The 20,309-nt window shown below is 40.4% G+C and overlaps 1 long non-coding RNA gene across 3 annotated transcripts in view; it reads right to left on the reverse strand.

Moving 5' to 3' along the window:
• LOC147372357 (uncharacterized) overlaps positions 1 to 20,309 on the reverse strand; it is a 61,955-nt gene extending 41,646 nt beyond the window's left edge. For all 3 annotated transcript variants that reach the window (XR_015164019.1, XR_015164020.1, XR_015164018.1), the window contains exon 1: positions 18,385 to 20,309. This is a non-coding gene — a long non-coding RNA (uncharacterized LOC147372357). The remainder of the gene's footprint in view (positions 1 to 18,384) is intronic.

Genomic DNA, 20,309 nt, shown 5'->3' on the forward strand with positions numbered 1-20,309 from the left:
TAACACACCATTTATGCCATCTTCTTAACATAGTTTTATTAAGCACTGATTTCTTTTTAGTTGGCAGGGGCAAGTACAACTGTTATAAGCAGCATTTATTCTAACTGGTCAGTATCACTGCTGTACTAAGTGTCCTGAAAAATTAATTTTTGGTCAAATGCATGTTCAGGTCATATTTTGATTATATTTAGTTCTTATTTAAATTTATTTTGGTGTTTATTTATATCATTATGACTATATACTGTTCATTGCATAACCACAGTATGTACTATGATCACTTCCTCTTTTGTCTAACTTTTTGTTTTTTACTATGAGTCAATAATTGTTGTTGGTCAGTTAAGTCATGTCCAACTCTTTGTGACCCCATGAATGGCAGCACACCAGGCTTCCCTGTCCTTCACTATCTCCCAGAGCTTGCTCAAACTCATTTCTATTGAGTTGGTGATGCCATCCTCTGTCATCCGCTTCTCTTCCTGCCCTCAATCTTTCCCAGCATCAGGGTCTTTTCCAATGAGTCAACTCTTTGCATCAAGTGGCCAAAGTACTGGAGCTTCAGCTTTAGCATCAGTCCTTTCAATGAATATTCAGGGTTGATTTCCTTTAGGATCAACTGGTTTGATCTCCTTGTGTCCAAGGGACTCTCAAGAATCTTCTCCAACACCACAGTACAAAAGCATCAATTCTTTGGCACTCAGCCTTCTTTGTGGTCCAACTCTCACATCCATACATGACTACTGGAAAAACCATAGCTTTGACTACACAGACCTTTTGTCAGCAAAGTGATGTCTCTGCTTTTTAATACACTGTCTAGGTTTGTTATAGCTCTAGTTTCAAGGAGCAACTGTCTTTTAATTTTGTGGTTGCAGTCACCATCTGCAGTCATTTTGGAGCCTAAGAAAATAAAATCTGTCACTGTCAATTACCTTACTCTAAAATGTAATCCATTTGCTTCTTTTTCTAGATATCTATCTCTAAGTTATCCTCACAATCTCCAACAGGGTTATAAAATGCTTCTCGATACTGTCAAAGTTTTTTTCTCCCTCTTCACACATCCCTAATGGAGTCTTCTGTCCCCTTATAGGGTATACAAGAGGAGCTGTTGAACTGGGGACTAACTATCCTTTTCTTTGCCTCTCTTCTGTGTTAGATTCTATTTCTGGAATTCTATGTCTTCCTCTTTCTGGGTTTACTTCATTTTCGATGAAGCATATTTTCAAATATCTTCCTTAGAATGAGTATATGGAATTAAATTTTTGAGACTCCGCATGCATGTCTAAAAATGTTTATTTCATCTTTATACATAATCAATTGAATGGGTACAGAATTCTCCCTACAAAATATCTTTCTCCACAATTTTGATATTTCTCTATTGGTTTCCAGCTTTGAGAGTCTGTGGAGGACTTGGTGACAACAGATATGAATCCTTAAAATACCTAATTTTTCTGGACTGAGTTTTGGTGGTTTATATCCTTTAAGGAGTACATCCATTTCCTCTAAATTGCTGGATTTATTGGCGTGAAGTCGATAATGTTCCTTTATCACTTTAGTGTTTGTTGTATGTCGTTAAATCCCCTTCTATGTTGGTGGTTGGTATCTTCTCTGTTTGCTTCACCAATCTATTGGTGAAATTTATCTGTCTCACTGATTCTTTCTAAAATAAGCTCTAGTTTCATCAATGTCTCTTTGCTTTTCTTTTGTTTTCAATTTCATTGATTTATGTTTTCATCTTTTTAATTTTCTTCTTGCCTTGGGATTAATTTGTTCTTTTTCTGGTTTACACTGGAACCTAAAAATATTAGTTTGCATCCATTCTTCTTTACTAACATAAGCACTGAAAGCTATAATATTCCTTATAGGCACTATCTCTAGCCACATTCCATACATTTTGGTAAATTGTGTTTCCACTTTTATTCAATTCAAAGTACTTTCTAGTTTTCCTTCTTTGACTCATGGGTTACCTAGGCCTATGATAGGAATTTCTCATATATTTTTCAGTCTTTTATTTCTAGTTAATTCCACCGTGGCCAGAAAACATAATTGTATGATTTCCACTCTTTTAAATTTATTGAAACTTATTTTATGGCCCTAAATAGCATCAATCCTGATGTTTGTTCTCTGTGCAACTGAGAAGAATATGTATCCTGCTGTTACTGGGTGGAACATTCTATAACCAACTAGGTCAGGTTGACTGATAATGTTGTTCAAGTTTTATATATCTTCATTGTTTCATCAATTGAGAAAAATGGTGACATTATCTATTATAACTGTGGGTTTATCTATTTCTCCTTGAGGTTCTATCAATTTTTGTATTGATGTATTTTGAGGCTTTCAAAATTAGGTGCATGCACATTTAGTAATATTATGTTCTCTTGAGGAATTCGTTCTCTATTACGAAAAGTCCTATTCGTCCCCGTTAATGTGCCTTGTGCTGAAGTCTACTTTTTCTGATACTAACACAGCTACTCCATTTTTCTTTTTTCAGATTTTGTATTGTAATCTTTTCCTGTTCTTTCACTTTTACCTGTGTCTTTATAGTGTTCTTTGTTGATTATGTATAAATGGACACTTTTAATCTAACAATCCTTGCCTTTTAATGCTAATATTTAATGCAATCTAATCTGACAATTCCTGCCTTTTATTTAGACAACTTACATTTAATCTAGATGGGAGGTGGTGGTTGAGGGGAGGATGGGATGAACTGGGGGAGTAGCACTGATATATATACACTGTGTTTAATTGCTTAGTTGTGTCCAACTCTACAACCCCATGGACAACCCAATGGATTGTAGCCCACCAAGCTCCTCTCTCCATGGGGATTCTCCAGGCAAGAATACTGGAGTGGGTTGCCATGCCCTCCTCCAGAGGATCTTCCCAACCCAGGGATTGAACCCAGGTCTCCTGCATTACAGCCGGATTCTTTACCCTCTGGGCCACCAGGGAAGCCCAAAGAGATCACCCAATGTGGGGCTCAAACTCATGACCCTGAGATTAAGTGTCTCATGCTCTACTGACTAAGCTAGCCTGGCAGTATGTATAAAATAGATAACTAGTGGGAAGCTACGGTATAGCAAGCACAGGGAGCTCGACTCAGTGCTCTGTGATGACCTAGACGGGTGGGAAGGAACCTCAGCAGGGAGGGGATATATGTATACGTATAGCTGATTCACCTGTTGTACAGCAGAAACTAACAACATTGTGAAGAAATTACACTCCAATTAAAAAAAAAAAAAGAGTGGTGGACTGAGTCTGGGATTTTTCTGTGGGCTACAGTAAGGATTACCTCCAGGCAGAAAACCCCAGCAATGGCAGACCTCACCTCATTGTTCTCCTTTCTCAAGGGTCACAATTGGTTTCTGCCTGTTGTCCCCAAATTCCAAAGCTAGTTATTTCCTATATTTTGCCAATTTTACTTTTTTTTTTTCAATCGTGGGAAGGTAATTCTAGATTTGTTAATCCCTCATGGTCCCATGCAAATGTCTGCTCATTGTTTTAACTGTTGTTCAGTTGCTCAGTCCTGTCCGGCTCTTGCAACCCCATGGACTGCAGCATGCCAGGCTTCCCTGTCCTTCACTGGCTCCCAGAGTTTGCTCAAACTCATGTCCATTGAGTCGGTGATGCCATCCTACCATCTCATCCTCTGTTGTCCTTTTAATAGCTATAGCAAAATTTACAACCCCTGGCTTAGTTATTCCTTTAACACTGAGAATTTGGATTATATCTTTAATTTAAAAAAAAAAAAGTGTCAATATGAACGCTGTTGTTTTTAAAAAACTTGAATTTTCTTCAGAATATATTTTCTTGATACTTAAGTTAGCAGAACAAAGGGTGTGAACAATTTTACAGTTCTTGTTGCAATATCCTAAGTGTTCCAAAAAAGATAAAATCTACTTACAGTGCTGCTCGGCACTGTAATATGAATATATATTTCTCCTGATTGCCAACATTGGACTTTATCACTTTATTTTTGTAAATTGAAACCATGAGTAATGGCACCTAGAAGATGGTTTATTTTTTCTAATATTGCTATGAAAATTGTGCACTTCCCATCAAATAATTAAATGTCTGGGGTCTGTTGTGCAGAAACTGTTTATCAACCTTGACAACATATCAGGAAAAATTAAAGTATTCATTCTGTAAGAACTCATCACGTCTGTATGATAGTAAGCTACACAGTTTAACCTTTTTTACTTTACATAAAACTTTCATTTTTTAAGTGCCTCTCTTTAAGCCGATTGTTTACTTTTGTTCTTAGTTCTGGCAGTGGCTCTTTATCCAGATGATTCCATCTTTTTAACTTACATATTAATGATACATTATTATTTTTTTTGAGAGAGAAGAATAAAGTTTATTAGAGTGGGAGACGCTGTTAGAACAGCAGGCTGGTTCAAGGGAAAGCTGAATGCTTTTGCAGGCTAGTAGCCAATTTTTATAACGTCAAGACAGAAAAAATTCTTACAGGAATGGTGGCATCAGGTGATTAGTTAGGATGCTACAGGGTGGATGATAGGGTGAGTATTTTACATAATATGGGGTCAGGGAACTGGCCGGTTTAGGTCCAAAGGCTCATGGCAACAGTGGCTGTGGGGCTTGATCAGTTCCAGAGATTTTTATCCTATGATCTTGGTATCAGTTCAGTTCACTCAGTCATGTCCGACTCTTTGCGACTCCATGGACCGCAGCATGCCAGGCCTCCCTGTCCATCACCAACTCCCGGAGTTTACCCAAACTTATGTTCACTGAGTCAGTGATGCCATCCAACCATCTCATCCTCTGTCGGTCCCTTCTCCTCCTGCCCTCAATCTTTCCCGGCATCAGGGTCTTTTCAGATTAGTCAGCTCTTTGCATCAGGTAACCAAAGTACTGGAGTTTCAGCTTCAGCATCAGTCCCTCCAATGAACACTCAGGACCGATCGATCTCCTTTAGGATGGACTGGTTGGATCCCCTAGCAGTACAAGGGACTCTCAAGAGTCTTCTCCAACACCACAGTTCAAAAGCATCAATTCTTCTGCACTCAGCTTTCTTTATAGTCCAACTCTCAGATCCATACATGACCACTGGAAAAACCATAGCCTTGATGAGAAAGACCTTTGTTGACAAAGTAATGTCTCTGCTTTTTAATATGCTGTCTAGGTTGGTCATAACTTTGCTTCCAAGGAGTAAGCGTCTTTTAATTTCATGGCTGCAATCACCATCTGCAGTGATTTTGGAGCCCCCCAAAATAAAGTCAGCCATTGTTTCCACTGTTTCCCCATCTATTTACCATGAAGTGATAGGACCAGATGCCATGATCTTAGTTTTCTGAATGTTGACCTTGGTATAGGGCTCAACATTCCCCCCTCTTTTTATTTATGGGCCAAATCTTTGGCTCCTTAACAACCTGCTCATAACTAACTGTCTACCTATCCTTGTCTTGGGGCATGTGGACCAAGTCACTGGGGAAAGGGGCGATGACGGCTCTGGCTTCTTCAAGCTGGGCAGGGGCGTCATGTCCATTCTCCAGGTCCCAATGTCTGCTCTCTGTATGAGTGCATTTACAGAGGGAGGTGAGAGTCCATGGAATGATACGGCAGCTTGTTCCAGCATTGTCTAGGTTTTGGCTGGGGGATATTCTTGTCATACTATCTAAGTGATACATTTATATTAATATTTTTCACCACCTTCCATGTACATTTTTAATTGCTACAATGGCTTGGTTTTTCATTACACAGCTGCCACAGTAAAATGTAATGTCTTGATTTCTCTTCATTCTGTAGTCTCAATCTTGTTGTTTAGTTGGAAGTCATGTTAGACTCTTTTGCAACCCCCTGGACTGTACCCTGCCAGGATCCTCTGTCCATGGGGTTTCCCAGGCAAGAATACTGAAGTGGGTTGCCATTTCCTTCTCCAGGGGATCTTCTTGACTCAGGACTGACCCCATGTTCTGCACTGGCAGGCAGATTCCTTACCTCTGAGCCACCAGGAAAGCCCCACCCTCAAGCTATGAACTTTAAATTTCACAACCATGTCTGTGCTCTTACCACTGTACATCTAATGTCTAGAATTCTGATTTATTTAAAAACAATTATTGCAATCTTATAATGAAAGCTATGGAGACCAAGTGTGTGTGTTAACTCAGAAATCTGACATTTCTTTTTAAAGAATCAAGTTTGTATCTCGTGCTTCTCATATTTTTTGGTCTGACAGATATGAACATTCCTTCATTCACCATGCATCCTGGGAGGCACTAGGCAACTTCTCTTTCAGAAAAGCCTCATCCAATTCAAATCTGCAGGGCCCCTCATAAAAGTTCTTGCAGCTATGGGATTTGTTTCAGAACCTCTTACAAACGCCGCTTTGGCTTCTAAAAAAGGTCAACATTGTGTCTGCTAAAGGTCAAGGTAAAGGCCAACCTAGCAAACCCTGCGAGAATACTGACAATCCAATTTCTCTTAGCTTTGTGCAAAATTTTCCCAGAGCCTTCCTCTTCTATTCTCTAAGGTTATAAAGGGTAAACTCCAAATTTGTTCTATTTTTATACCTCCCAGTATTTCTTTTACTCTTAAAGACTTAGAAGATCCTGTCTTTAAATATGATGTTTAAAGCCTTGACCAGCATCTGTTTTTCCTTGAGCTTTACTCCTATGTGGATCTCCATATTGTTTCCTCACCATGACTGAGCTGAGGTTGCCACTCAGGTCAGAATATTGATCTTGAATGATTTCCATTCATCCTGGCCTTTCCTGTGGAATCCGAGACACTGTTGGGATCTGCTTTTTTTCAACTTAGTTTATTGAGTACCTGCCAGGATTTCCAATGTCTGACCCTTTTGCTTGCATTTTACCGCCTGCCTTTGTGATTCGGTCTCGACTCAGATAGCCATACAGATACAACTCCCACTTTTCTGATTGGCTCTCTGCCAGTGCAACAACATTCATTTAAACTTTGCATGAACTTCCAAACGATGGGTTCAAATTAAATCTTGGAGCCTATTATACTGAGTGAAGTAAGTCAGAAAGAGAAACACAAATACTGTATATTAACACATATATATATGGAATTCAGAAAGATGGTAATGATGATCCTATATGCAAGGCAGCAAAAGAGACACAGATGTAAAGAACAGACTTTTGGACTCTGTGGGAGAAGGAGAGCGTGGGATGATTTGAGAGACTAGCATTGAAACATGTATATTACTATATATAAAACAGATGACCAGTGCAAGTTTGATGCATGAAGCAGGGCCCTCAAAGCCCGTGTTCTGGGACAACCCAGAGGGATAGGATGGGGAGGAAAGGGGGAGGGGAGTTCAGGATGGGGGAACACATGTGCACCCATGACTGATACATGTTGATGTATGGCAAAAACCAGCACAGTATTGTAAAGTAGTTATCCTCCAATCAAAATAAATCAATTTTTAAAAAAAGAAGTCCAACCTTGTAATAGGGATGAACGTATCTGACCCCATATTGGATCTGTTTCTTTTACTTTAACCTGTGTATTCTATTGGGCTTCTCAGGTGGTGCTAGTGGTAAAGAACCTGCCTGGCAATGCAGGAAATGTAAGAGATGCAGGTTCAATCCCCGGGTCAAGAAGATCCCCTAGAGAAGGGCATGGCAACCCACTGAAGTATTCTTGCCTAGAGAATCCCATGGACAGAGGAGCCTGGTGGGCTACAGTCCATAGCGTCACACAGAGTCAGATACGACTGAATAGACTTAGCACACACGCACAAGTTAAGGATGTTGCCTATAATCTGAAATATATAGGACAGTCCATTCTCAAGGTTCTGACCTTCAAGGGTATACCACTTTTCCATTCATAAAGCAATTAAAAGTTGCAGAGAACATAGAATAACATTTGTCTTGTTGAGGTCCATAGCAATATCCAGCCTATGTGGATGGCTATAAGAACAAAGGATTTGGCTTGCAGCAACCAATCCTAGCCCCTCCTCTTGAAGTATAAAAGAAGCCTGAATTCGAACCTGGGTGAGAAGGTATTTTGGGACACTAGTCCCCTATCTTCTCAGTCTGCCGACTTTTCTAATAAAGTTGCTATTCGTTGCCCCAGCAACTGGTCTCTGGATTGGCCTGTTGTGTGGTGAACAGTATGAACTTTGACTCACTCAGCTGGAAAAATAGACACGTGCAGAGCTGCTTTGGTCTTTGGTGGCGGTGGGAGAAGGAGACTGAGGTCTGGAGCCTTCTCAGCCTCGTCATTTCCCGAGCAAACACAGAATCCAAGGGCTCCTCTGAGCAGCTGGACTCAAGCCACTCTTGTTTGTCTTACCCCCACCCCCACCTCAGTTTCACTTCCTGGCCACATTCATGAGCCTTGGTTCTGTCTTTCATGCTCCCCTCTCCTTTCTTAACAACCATCATTTCTTAAGCTTTCACATTAACTCCTTTCTTATCCTTCATGATTCCTTGAGGGTCTTTGCGAATCAGGGCTGATTTGGTTAATTTTTTTAAAAATCTATTTACATTTAGGAATTGCAAGGAAGCCAGAAAAGAAGTGTTGGATTTTTAAAAAATACACATATGGGCTTCTTTTTATTTATTAACAGCTTTTATACATTTTCAATATTCTTCCTTAAAGCAGCTGTTTCTTTGGGTTCTCTTTCACACCTGTCACTTGAAACTTCCATTTGTTAATTTATGAATCCGAACTGGAAGTGATAAAAGCAAAGCACAAGGTAATTTTACTAATTTAAAGTTTTACTTATATGTCTGAGAGTCATTTAGAAGCTCTGTGTAAAGCCAGCTAGGATCACAGAAAGACCACTGGCTTACTCTCCATCCCTTCAATACTATTTCTGAGGTGTTAGTACTACTACAGCATTTGCCAAACTTGTGTTAGTTATGTTTGTGTATTCTTCCTCCACTAGATTGTAAAACTCTGAAGGGAACATTCTTCTCTTATCCATTATTGTACTTGGTATGATGCAAATAAATAATAGATGCTTCAGTGGGAAAAAAGTGAAGATGATAAAGAATCTGCCTGCACTGTAGGAGGCCTGGGAATGGCTACCCACTCTCGTATTCTTGCCTGGAGAATTTCACGGACAAGAGGAGACTGGCAGGCTATAGTCCGTGGGGTCGCAAAGAGTCGGACATGATGGAGCGACTAACACTTTCACTTTCATGATGCGAATGAATAATAGATGCTTCAGTGGGAAAGACATCATCTCTTTGTATTTCCAAAAGGTATTAAGAAGCCTATTAAAAATGTTAATTATCTTGATGTTGGAGAAAATATAATAAACTGTCTTAAAAAGGGAAAAAAATAATAGGGATAATGTTCCTTTTCCTAGATGGAAAATAATATAGTGTTCACCATTGGTCTCAAAGAAGGCACATTTTCAGATAAGTGGTTATTCAGGTTAGTGAGATGGCAAAACAACAGAGCTGCCACAATACTGATAGCACTTTAATGTGGAAAATACAAGATAGAAAAATATCCAAATCAAATACGCACAAGGGATCACCATACACAGTCATCCCTTGATAGTCCCAGGAAACTTGTTCTAAGAGCCCCTGCAGATACCAAAATATACAGATGCCCAAGTCCCACGTATAAAATGGCATAGTCCAGCAGCCCTCTGTATACCCAATTTTGCATCTGCAAATTCAACCAACCAGGGATGGAAATTTCCATCTGCAGTTGGTTGAATCTGCAGACATAAAACCCAGAAATAGAAAAGGCTGACTGTTTATGGAAAAAAAAAAAAAACCACCCTCTATAAATGGACCCACACAATTCAAACACCATGTTGTTCAAGAGCTAATTGTAGTTAGAAGCCATTATCTCCATGTTCAGTTTTGACAAAAAGGATCCAAGAATGAATTTGGCCTCATTGCTAAGCATAAGCAGCAACACAGCACAGTGGAGAGGACGGCCATTCTGACAGGTGCTAAGCACCTGCAGACCCTTGTTTCCATACATTCAATCTGAGTTGCCTCACCTGGGGTGGATCACTAAGGGCCTGGGGTGGGGGACCTCTGACACAGCAGTTAGTTGGCCAATATTATTAGGTTGGTGTTATTTGAGTTTCTGGGCAAGGCTCTAAATAAATTCAGCTTATCCATTTATTCATTCCACAAGCATTTATTGAGACATTGAGGAATATCCAGATGAATAAATGACAGTCCTTGTCCTCAGCTGGTCACAAGTTATAGTACAATAATAAAATATGGTAAGGGCATAGTTCAGTGTGTTGCCGAGAAGTCATGTGTAGACAAGAATACTCTGGTACTCATGTCTGGCACTCTATGGTTGGCTATTATTCCTTGCCTTCCAATGTGGGAATAAGCCTTTGCAATATACATGTTAGTTGAGATTCTGGAGAAATGTCCTCCAAAGAAATGCCCAATTGCCCTAATGATTCTAAAGTAAAATCCATGTCAGCAAATGAAACCATATGTGGTCTTACTCTTAACTATAAGCTGTTGGAATAATTAAACAAGGCGACTGTTTGCTTATGTAAGCCATACGGCATCAGTCACCAGAATCTAAGCCTGTAAATGCTTTAAGGTTATGAAATGAACACAGTAAGGACAACCAATCACAAACAGCAAACTAGGCTTCAATCAAATAATTTCCTTTCTTTGCTTCCACATTTCTCTATATAAGTCTTTCCCTGGTTGCTGGGGGTACATTTCTAACCACTTTTCATTCGGCACTGCTTTGAATGTACTTTTGCTCAAATGAACTCTTAAAAATTTTAATATGACTCAGTTTAATCCTTTAACAAAGCAAATAGCAACGAATCTCCAAATATTTGGGAAAGCCATCAAAAACAAAAGAACACAAAGCAGAGAGAAAAAAAATAAATCCAGAGGAAAAAGGATGAAAACAAGCAAAACCCACCAAGTGGAGCTGGTATCTTCCAAGAGGTAACAGAGGATATTGTATTCATAAAACAAGAAATGCCAAGAACAAGGAACAAATAGAGAATAAAAAGAACTTTTGGAAATTAAAAATAGGAGAGCCAAAATAAATTCAATTGAAGGACAGGGAGATGAAACCTCACAGAAAGGAGATTAAAAAGAGAGAGATTCAAAGATAAAAAACAAGAAAGATTAGAGAGTGGTTAATCTACTCAGAAGGCACAATTTCCAACTTAGGAGTTCCAGAGAGATAGAACAGTGAGTAGAAAATTATCTAAATATAGTGGGAAATTTTCCAGAAGTAAAGAAGAGAGACTGCTTACCACAATGAACAAAACAATATCCAAGAGGCATATCATTATAAAATTTCATAATACCAGGCACAAAGACTTCTGGTTAAAAGGTAACAAACGCAAGTAGAAAAATAAAGGCGTTATCATATAGTGGGGACAATAAGAAATATAATAGGCTATCTCCTGGTGGAAGATGGCATATTGAGCAATTGAGTTTACCCCGTTTATCATTTCAATGACTTTCTGGGAACAAGAAGTCATCCAGGGTGGTAGTGAAGATGAAAAAAGAGTCAGATTTGAGAAATATTTTGAAGATAGAGCTGGTAGGATTTGCTGATGGTTTGGCTATTAGTTGTGAGAGAAAAAGAGAAGTCGAGGATAATTCCAACTTTCTGGTCTCAGAAACTGAAAGGATAGAGTAGTCTTTTATTGAGATGGGGAAAACTGTGGGAGGAGGAGCATGCTGGGGGCTTAGTTTTAGACAAGTTAAACCTGTGATATATTTATTAGTGAGCTATTGCAGCATAACAAATTACCTGACAACATAGTGGCCGAGAAACAAACATGTACTATCTCACAGATAACAATTTAGAAGTTAGATGGATTAGCTGGGTGCCTCTGGCTCAAGATGTCTCAAGAGGTTGCACTCAAGCTCAGTTGAGAGTCTGGGGCCCTGCTTCCCAGCTCACTCATATAATATGTTGTGGGTCCTGCTCTCTGACCACATAGGTCTCGCTACAGGGCTGCATTATGATATGGCAGTTGGCTTTCCCTAGGGTGAATGACCCAAGGAAGAGCTAGAAAGACTGAGTGTCCAAGCTGGAAACCACAGTCTTCTATTTACATAATCTTAGACTTAGACATCCTAGCATGTCTGCCAGGTCAGACGACCATTATATCTACTACTGTAGGCAATAATTCCTTAGAAGAAATGGAGTAGCCCTCATAGTCAACAAGAGTTGGAAATGCAGTACTTGGGTGCAATCTCAAATGCAACAAATGATCTCGGTTTGTTTCCAAGGCAAACCATTCAACATCACAGAAATCCAAGTCTACGCCTCAACCACCAATGCCAAAGAAGCTGAAGTTAACTGGTTCTATGAAGAGCTACAAGACCTTCTAGAACTAACACCAAAAAAAGATGTCCTTTTTATTATAGGGGACTGGAATGCAAAAGTAGGAAATAAAGAGATACCTAGAGTAACAGGCCAGTTCGGCCTTGATGTACAAATTGAAGCAGGGCAAAGGCTAAGAGTTTTGCCAAGAGAATGCACTGGTCATAGCAAACACCCTCTTCCAACAACACAAGAGACAACTCTACACGTGAACATCACCAGATGGTCAAACTGAAATCAGATGGATTATATTCTTTGCAGCTGAAGATAGAGAAGCTCTATAAAGTCAGCAAAAACAAGATCTGGAGCTGTCTGTGGCTCAGATCATGAACTCCTTATTGCAAAATTCAGGCTTAAATTGAAGAAAGTAGGAAAACCACTAGACCACTCAGGTATAACCTAAATCAAATCCTACAATTATACAGTGGAAGTGACAAATAGATTAGATTTGATTTGATCTAATCCAGGGATTAGATCTGATAGAGTGCCTGAAGAACTATGGACGGAGGTTAGTAACCTTGTACAGATGGCAGTGACCAAAATCATCCTCAAGAAAAAGAAATGCAAGAAGGCACATTGGTTGTCTGAGTAGGCCTTACATATAGCTTAGAAAAGAAGATAAATGAATGGTAAAGGAGAAAAGGAAGGATATACCCATCTGAATTTCCAGACAATAGCAAGGAGAGATAAGAAGACCTTCTAGAGTGAACAAAGCAAAGAAATAGAGGAAAACAATAGACTGGGAAAGATTAGAGATTTCTTCAAGAAAATTAGAGATACCAAGGAAATATTTCATGCAAAGATGGGCACAATATAGGACAAAAACAGCAAGAACCTAACAGAAACAGAAGAGGTTAAGAAGAATATACAGAAAACTATGCAAGAAACGTCTTAATGACCCGGATAACCACGATGTGTGGTCACTCACCCAGAGTCAGACATCCTGGAGTGTGAAGTCAAGCAGGCCTTGGAAGCATCACTACGAACAAAGCTAGTGGAGGTGATGGAATTCCAGCTGAAGTATTTCAAATCCTAAAAGATGATGTTGTTAAAGTGCTGCACTCAATATGCCAGCAGATTTGAAAAACTCAGCAGTGCCCAAAGCACTGGAAAAGGTCAGTTTTCATTCCAGTCCCCAAAAAAGGCAATGCCAAAGAATCAAAGTACTCCAAAATTGCACTCATTTCACATGGACTGCAAGGAGATCAAACCAGTCAATCTGAAAGGAAGTCAACCTTGAATACTCATTGGAAGGACTGATGTTAAAGCTGAAGCTCCAATATTTTGGTCACCTGATTCGAAGAACTGGCTCACTGGAAAAGACCCTGATGCTGGGAAAGATTGAAGGCAGAAGAGAAGGGGATGACAGAGTATGAGATGGTTGGATGGCATCACCGACTCAATGCACATGAATTTGAGCAAGCTCCGGGAGATGGTGAAGGACAGGGAAGCCTTGCATGCTGCCATCCACGGGGTCACAAAGAGTTTGACACAACTGAGTGACTAACAACAGAACACGCAAGCAAAAGTAATGCTCAAAAACCTTCAAGATAGGCTTCAACAATACATGATCTGAAAAATTCTAGATGTACAAGCTGGATTTAGAAAAGACAGAGGAACCAGAGATCAAATTGCCAAAAATCCACTGGATCTTAGAAAAAGCAAGGAAATTCCAGAAAAAGATCTACTTCTGCTTCATTGACAACACAAAGGCTTTTGACTATGTGGATCACAACACACTGGAAAATTCTTAAAAAGATGGGAATATCAGACCACCTTACCTGTCTAAGAAACCTGTTTGTAGGACAGGACTATTGACAGTTAGACCTGGACATGGAACAAGGGACTGCTTCCAAATTGGGAAAGGAGTACATCAAGGCTGTATATTATCACTCTGCTTATTTAACTTACAAGCAGAGTATGTCATGTGAAATGCCAGACCTGATGAATCACAAGCTGGAATCAAGATTGCTGGGAGAAATATCAACAACCTCAGATATGCAGATGACACTATCTTAATGGCAGAAAGCGAAGAGGAACTAAAGAGCCTCTTGAAGGTGAAAAAGGAGAGTGAAAAAGCTGGTTTAAAACTCAACATTCAAAAAATGAAGATCATGGCATCCAGACCCATCACTTCATGACAAATAGATGGCAAAAAAGTGGAAACAGTGACAGATTTTATTTTCTTGGGCTCCAAAATCATTGTGGACAGTGATACCGGTCAGGAAATTAGAAGATGATTGCTTCTTGGAAGAAAAGCTATGACAAACCTAGACAGCTATTAAAAAAACAGAGACATCACTCTACTGATGAAGGTCTGTATAGTCAAAGCTATGGTTTTCCCAGTAGTCATGTATGCATGTGACAGTTGGACCATAAAGCAGGCTGAGTGCTGAAGAATTGATGTTTTTTAACTGTGGTGCTGGAGAAGACCCTTGAGAGTCACTTGGACTGCAAGGAGATCAAACATGTCAATCCTAAAGGAAATCAACCCTGAATATTCAGTGGGAGGACTGATGCTGAAGCTCCAATACTTTGGCCACCTGATGCAAAGAGCTAACTCATTGGAAAAGACCCTGATGCTGACAAAGATTGAGAGCAGGAGGAAAAGAGGATGACAGGATGAGATGGTTGGATGGTATCACTGACCAAATGGACACAAGTTTGAGCAAGTTCGGGGAGATGGTGAAGGACAGAGTTGCAAAGAGTCAGACATGACTGAGTGACTGAACAACAAGAACACGTTTGCCATATTCTATTCATTAGAAGTGAGGCAATATGCTCATCCTGTCCACACTCAAAGGAAGGATTATATCAAGGCATGAATACCAGGAAGTGGGGCTCACTGAGTGTCCATGTGGCAAGGTAATGTGTGCAGTTTGAAAAAATCTAGAATTTGGGGGATAAATTCAGCTAGAGAGTCATCATCAGGAAAGCATGGTATTGGGTATTTGGCATCTTAGACAATCTTGAAAGAATAGGAGGAATCAACCTGGAGTCTCCAGGAACATCTTCCAAACCATATTACAAAACTAGTCTGGTGGAGGGTGAGCTGTGGTCCCTGCTGCTACAGATCTCAGAGAAATTTTGCCTTTGCCTCCCCTCAGCGCAAAATAGATGTCATGTGACCTAGCAATTCCCTCATACAACCAACTTTAGAATCAAAGTTCTCTTAGAAACATATTTTGGCTGACAGAACCAAAGTCTAGTTACTGGGAGTTGCAAATTTGATTTTTAAAATACATCTATTGTGGGTAGAAGAAACTAGTATCATAGAGAAGTATTAAAATATAGAGTATTCAAAAGATGTGAGGCCTCTATAAAGGACCATTGTCATCACATTCTGAAGGACCCAAGATAATTTAGTAGAAACTGGAGATCATAAATCTAACTAAAGCCACAAAAAGATGTGGATAGGTATTAATTATGTCCATTTAAAACTCCAAAAAGGAACAAAGAACAAGAAATTGTTTGTGATCAAGATATGGGTGCAGAAATTTTAAATGTAATATTTAAATTAGGTGGAAGAAATAGAAGAGATCTTCCAGCATATAGAAAGAAATGGAAAATCTGAAGAAAGAAGATAAGAAACACACAATCTCAATCCAACACAGCCTACATTTAACTAAGATGCTCTAGAAAGAAGAGAGAAAATGGAAGCCATGAAAGTATTTTTTAGATTTCCAGAGTTTAAGGAAGATACTTGAAAGGGTGTTCTAAGTACCAAGTTTATTGAGTGCAAAAGTACCTACAGAGCTTTAGTATCACGAAATTTCAAAATACCCAGGATAAATATAAAGATAATGATAAAATTGATTCCAAAAAAAGAGCCAACACTTTTATAGGGCTATCTGTGTGTGAGTAGCTGTTTTAACTTGATATATATTAGGTAATTCAATTCTCAAAATAGACCTATGAGTTAGCTGCTGCTGCTACTACCACTACTGTTATTATTATTATCATTTTTTACATGAAAACTCGGAAGAATTTACCCATGGATATAAAACCAGCAGTTAGCAAACTAGGATTCAAAGCGTAACTGAGTAGAACCCTATGGGGTCTTCCCAGGACAGATGCCCACCCCACCCCTATGTTCTCTGCCTAATTCTTGTCTGTAGAAAAACTTTATCTAAAAAATAAATTTAGAGCAGTGAGAAAATGCTGCAAGAAAAACAGTCAAGCAAGACAAAACAATAATTGTTTGGCCATTAAACAAAGTCAAGGACTTCAGTTCCTCCTCAAGGGCTATAGATAATACTTTGAGCCATATCTTTGAGCTGTTTGGCAGATGCTGGAACTGCCACCAGGTGGAAGAAGTTAACCATATGCTGCCCACAGCACGTAGACCCCAGATCATGTGGAACCAGAAGGACTAGCCGACCAGAGATCTGTGGCTCAGATAATATTCCAACCACAAGTGAGATACAACCACTATTTGGAATTGTGTGATTGAGACAATCATCTCTGAAAATAGTCTACCCCCTCCCCAGGATGTAGCCCTTTCCTCTTTTCTCCAAAATCTCCAAACAAAACCTGAGGAGTTGGTTCTTTGAAATCTTGGATTCATGGAAATTTCTCCCCAGAATCACCAACGTCTTTAATAAACCTATTTTTCCTTTTGCCCAACACTTGACTCAGTATTGGCTACTGAGCAACAAACAAACCTCAATTTGGTAACAAAACCAGCAGTTTGGGGACTTCCCTGTTTGTCCGGTGGTTGGGAGTCTGCCTGCCAATTCATGGGGCACAGGTTCAGTCCCTGGTCCAGGAAGATCCTACATGCCGAGGAGCAACTAAGCCAGCACACTGCAACTGCTGAGCCCACACCCTCTAGAGCCCACGAACCATAACCAGAGCCACAACGCGAGAGCCACATAATGCAATGAATAACCTGCACGCCGCAACTAAGACCCAGCAGAGCCAAACAAAAACAAAAGAACTAAACACATCCCAGCAGTTTGGCTTAGTACTCTTAACCACCACTTTTCAGTGACACTAAATTCTAGAAGGCAGTTGAGAAATACCTTCAAAGTGGTTCTGAATGAAAGTGATTTTGGTTGTAAAATTAACCAAGCCATTAATCAGATTATTACAGGCGTATAATACATATTCACATATGCAAAAATTCAGCTATCCCAAAACCCATTTTCAGACATGCAAAAACTCAGATAAGCAAAAATTTATTTTTAGATATGCAAACACCTATGTTTTCTGGGAAAGGAACTTGAAGCTCTACTTTGGCAAAAGGAAAAATAAATCAAAGACAGACAGTGACGTGACCTATAAGAACAATGAAACTCAAGAGTGTAACAAAAAGTACTCACAGGATAAGGTCTACGCACATGGCCTAGAAAAAGCCAGTGCATATTCCTGGCTTCAAAATGTATCAAACAGCTGGAAGATATTAGTGATTGGGGGTGGGTGGGAAATTATCTTATCAACAAGAACAAATTTTAAAACACCAGGGGGTACAAAACAGTACAAAAGTATTTGTTCCAAAAGCAAAACAAACTATACACAGCAGGATTGAAACAGTTTGATGGAGTTTAGAGGAAGAGAAATGCATTTGACTTTGACTCTTGGAATATCCCCACTGATATGAAATTAGATTTTCTATCTTGCATGGCCAGTCAACCTACCCCACTTCTTTATCAAACAATATTTTAACATAACTTTTAAAACTGTTTTCCATTTAGATAAACAAAGTAACCAAACAGCTAACTGGACTTGGAAAGAACAGAGGAGTAGAGGAATATGTAGGCATGTATATTCCTTTATCTTACACAATAGTAAGTAAAAGCACGATATCTAAAGAGTATGAACCAAGAAACAAGTCTAAGCATGTTACTTAAAATTATAAAAGTAACTTAAGTAAGAACCAGTCATTAAAAAATGCAACCAACAAAAATCAGGAGGAGGGTGTCAGAAAAGAAGATGGTACCAGTGAATTAAATTTCAAATTTTTCACCTTGGAAATTCATAGACATTGCTTAAAACCAAGAAATCACGAAGCAGAAGTATAACCATACATTTTCGCATCGGAGGTAGCCATGATAAGACTTTGAAATAAAAAAAAAAAAAAAAGACTTTGAAATAGTCAATGGGGCTTACCTGTGAGCAGTAGGGCTGGGCATGGGCAGGAAGATTTTATCTTCATATTATTGCAATTTCAATTTCCACATGCATCTTGAAAGAAATTTCCAAAGGGTGATAACTCCCCACTCAAAAAAACTGGGGAAATGGAGTACTGCTGGCCCACAGCATTCACAAGTACTGGCCATCCCACAGATGAGAAACTCAGTTCCAGGTGGCAGATTTTTCCGTTTGAGGCCAATTCATATTTTTCCTCTTGGAACAAGGCAGATATAATGTCTGTGTCTTGGCCAGTGCGCAGACTTGGGCCTGGAGACAGGGTGCAGCTAGCATCCGACGCCATGTCTGAACAGACTCTGACTGACACAACAGGAGGCAAGCAGGGCTGACCCCTCACTGAATGCATCTGGGGAGTAAAGGCGTAACTGCCGCTGCTGCGTGAGTCACGCATAGCGCAGGCCCTGGAAGGGCGCCCTGCTCTGGACTTCCACGGTTCTGCAGCTTTGGGACCCCTGGGAGATTTGACAGGCAACACCAGGTTCTGAGGGCGGGCACTCCCTCCCCAGGTGGTATCTTGAGCTTTTAGCGTGAGCTAGGAGATACTGGGCTGAAGAACTGGAGAGAATTATTGTTGGCATGAACCGAGAGAAGACCCTCCCCGCCCAGGAGCACCTAGAAATCACTGGGTGAGACACAGAGAGGGAGCTGGGGGTTCTGTGATATACAGAGTGCTAAGGAGACGTTTGAGTAAGTGCCACAAGCAGATTGTAACCTTGAGACCTTACCTGCACCCAGACTGGTGAGGTCGGGGGAAACTTTAATTATGTTTACCCAGCTTTCAAATTAGCATTACCATCATCCTCCTATTTGGTTGAAACGCAGTATAACAGCAAGTGTGCTTTATCTTGGGCTTCCCAGGTGGTATTAATGCAGGAGAGTTAAGAGATGGGGTTCATCGCTGGGTCGGGAAGATCCCCTGGAGGAGGCCATGGCAACCCAATCCAGTATTTTTGCCTGGAGAATCCCCATGGACAGAGGAGCCTGGAGGGCTACAGTCCATGGGGTCACACAGACACGATGGAAGTGATGTAGCACACACATGCTTTATTTCACTTTCTTTTTGGATGCACAGTGTATGTTGGTGCCCTATTCCAACTTTGCCATCTGAGCTTGCTATCCACAGTGCAGTCCACAAACACACACCAGCAGCACACCTGGGAATCTTTCGCTAACGCAAACTATCGAGCCTCACCCGAAGCCCGCTGAACCAGGATCATCACTGTAACAAAAGCTCCCCCACCCCAACTCCTGTGATTGATAAAAACATTAAAGTCTGTGGAGCCCTGCTCTGTAGGGGTAGTTCTTAACCTGGCTGCACTTTAGAATCATCTGGAACACTGAAAACCTTTGAAAGTCCAGGCCCCACCTCAAGCAATTAAATCAGAATCTCTGAGTGTGGAACCAGGTGGCCGTATTTTAGAACAGCTTCCCAGGTGATCCTAATGGTCAGCTAGTGTTGAAAACATTTGCTCAAAGAATCAGTCTGCTTAGATTTCATGAAAGCTTTTACCATGACTGCCCCCTTACAAATTCAAATATGCATCCCTCTCCTTCTCTTTGCCATGGGTTTACCTACCTCTGGCTCCCTCTTTCTCCAGAAATGATTCCTTGTCGAGTGCTAGACAGGAGTCAGACACAGAAGAAAATACAGACAAGTAGCACGGGTGACAAAGGGTCATCCCTCTTGGGGGATGAGGAGGCCAGCCCTGACGCCAGTGGAAGCTTGTGTCAAAGGGAAACGGGGGGGCTTCCCTGGTGGTCCACCAGGGCTGACATTGTCCACCCTGGTTGGACGTCCACCGGCCAAGGCAGGGGACATGAGTTCTGTCCCTGGTGTGGGAGGATCCCACGTGCCTGGGAGCAACTAAGCCCATGTGCCACAA

The sequence above is a fragment of the Bos grunniens genome, chromosome 5 (assembly GCF_055505025.1).
Source record: "Bos grunniens cultivar Pamir isolate PY7600 chromosome 5, Bosgru_T2T1.0, whole genome shotgun sequence".
Taxonomy (NCBI): Eukaryota; Metazoa; Chordata; class Mammalia; order Artiodactyla; family Bovidae; genus Bos; species Bos grunniens.